The sequence below is a fragment of the Dendrobium catenatum genome, unplaced genomic scaffold (assembly GCF_001605985.2).
Source record: "Dendrobium catenatum unplaced genomic scaffold, ASM160598v2 fragScaff_scaffold_157, whole genome shotgun sequence".
In the NCBI taxonomy this organism is placed as follows: Eukaryota; Viridiplantae; Streptophyta; class Magnoliopsida; order Asparagales; family Orchidaceae; genus Dendrobium; species Dendrobium catenatum.
The window spans coordinates 207,374-209,912 of record NW_021318619.1 but is presented as its reverse complement, the minus strand read 5'-3'; positions in this window follow the sequence as shown (position 1 = coordinate 209,912).

Below are 2,539 nucleotides of genomic sequence, written 5' to 3'. Positions count from 1 at the left end.
GAAAATTAAAAGACTTGGATACTAGTGGCCTACAATGTCTGACGATTGTATGAATACTACAAAGCACTGTCATCAATGTCAGGTTCATGGTGTGGTTTTGCATCAGCCGCCTAATGTGTTACACCCTATGATATCTTAGTGGCCCTTCGAGAGTTGGGGCACGGATATCATTGGGCCGATTAACCCTCCCTCCTCGAGAGGTCATCGTTTCATATTAGCAGCGACTGATTACTTTTTAAAGTGGGCGGAAGTAATTCCCCTATGCAACGTAACATCACACAATGTCTTAAAATTCTTTCGTGACCATATTGTATATCAATTCGGCGTACCTCGCAGAATCATATCCGATAATGGGTCCGCATTCAAGTCTACAAAAATCAACAATTTTGTGAGACACCATAATATTGATTAGAGATACTCGATGATCTATTACCCTCGGGCAAATGGATTAGCCGATGCCTTCAACAAAACCTTGGTGCAAATTATTAAAAAGACCCTTGATGATAACAAACGACAGTGGGATGAGCGGTTGGTGGAAGCTCAGTGGGCTTATCGTACCACTTATAGAAACCCAATCCAATCCACCCTGTTTGCACTAGTGTATGGATCTGAGGTCGTTCTACCCTTGGAAATACAAATCCCTTCCCTCAGGATTACAGTTCAGTATCAGATTACAAATGAACAAAATGCAAAACTACGGTTGGAAGAACTCGAAGGCCTTGAAGGGCGACGTCTCCAAGCTCAACAAAGTTTAGAGTTATATAAGTCCCGTATGGTTCAAGCCCATGATAAGCTAGTGCGACCTAGGACCTTCCAAGCGGGAGAATTGCTGTTGGTCCTTCGGAGGCCTATCTTAGCCCATCGAAAGTTGGGAGGCAAATTTGAACCCACTTGGGAAGGACCCTTAGTCATAGAGACTGTCTACGAAGGAGGCTCATATCAGTTAGTAGATTGTAAAGGAAATCATCCAATGCTACCTGTCAATGGGCGTTTCCTTAAGAAATATTATGCTTGATGTAGCTCATTTTATCAATTAATGAAATTTTCCTTCTTGATTCGCAACCCGTTTCTTTCCTTTTAAGTTCTTTTACTTTTTAACGTTCTTTTCCTTCTCCTTAGGGTCAGACCGTCCCCTCCCTTAGGATCGCACCTGCTAGTGATGGAGTACGCCCTCCGTGGCACCACCCTGGCTTTTGACTTGGGGATCAGTGGTGTACGCCCTTCGTGGAACCATCTTGATTCACACCTGCTAGTGGTGGAGTACGCCCTCCGTGGCACCATCCTAATACACACTCGCTAGTGGTGGAGTATGCCCTTCGTGGAACCATCTTAGTTTGCCAGTTTCGGTCCACTGTGTGGAGCAAGTTTCCTCCCCACATGACCATCCCAGTTAATTTTCCTATTTGGAGTAAGTCTTCTATCAACATCCTATAGGCCTAAGGTTGGGTGATGCCCTTCCTTAGACCCAAGGCTAGGTATTCCCTACCTTGGTTTCCCAGTTAATCTGTCTACTAGGAGTAAGTCTTCTATCAGCATCCTGTAGACCTAAGGTTGGGTGATGCCCTTCCTTAGACCCAAAGCTAGGTATTCCCTACTTTGGTTTCCAGTTAATTTGCCTATTTGGAGTAAGTCTTCTATCAGCATCCTATAGGCCTAAGGTTGGGTGATGCCCTGCCCTTCCTTAGACCCAAAGCTAGGTATTCCCTACTTTGGTTTCCAGTTAATTTGCCTATTTGGAGTAAGTCTTCTATCAGCATCCTATAGGCCTAAGGTTGGGTGATGCTCTTCTTTAGACCCAAGGCCAGGTATTCCCTACCTTGGTTTCCAGTTAATCCGTCTACTAGGAGTAAGTCTTCCATCAGCATCCTGTAGACCTAAGGTTGGGTGATGCCCTTCCTTAGACCTAAAGCTTGGTATTCCCTACTTTGGTTTCCCAGTTAATTTACCTATTTGGAGGAAGTCTTCTATCAGCATCCTATAGGTCTAAGGTTTGGTGATGCCCTTCCTTCGACCCAAGGCTATGTATTCCCTACCTTGGTTTCCAGTTAATCCGTCTACTAGGAGTAAGTCTTCTTTCAGCATCCTGTAGACCTAAGGTTGGGTGATGCCCTTCCTTATACCCAAAGCTATGTATTTCCTACTTTGGTTTTCAGTTAATTTGCCTACTTGGAGTAAGTCTTCTATCAGCCTCCTGTAGGCCTAAGGTTGGGTGATGCCCTTCTTTAGACCCAAAGCTAGGTATTCCCTACTTTGGTTTCCAGTTAATTTGCCTACTTGGATTAAGTCTTTTATCAGCATCCTGTAGGCCTAAGGTTGGGTGATTCCCTTCCTTAGACCCAAGGCTAGGTATTCCCTACCTTGGTTTCTCCAGTTCTCTTATTTAATAGGTGTAAGTCTTCTATTAGCATCCTATAGATCTAAGGTTGGGTAATGCCCTCCCTTATACTCTTAAGATTCTACTTCTATTCGGTCAAATCCAATGTGTGCAGCAGAAGTTCCTTTTACCACACACATTGGGGGTCTATTTGTTGACCTCATT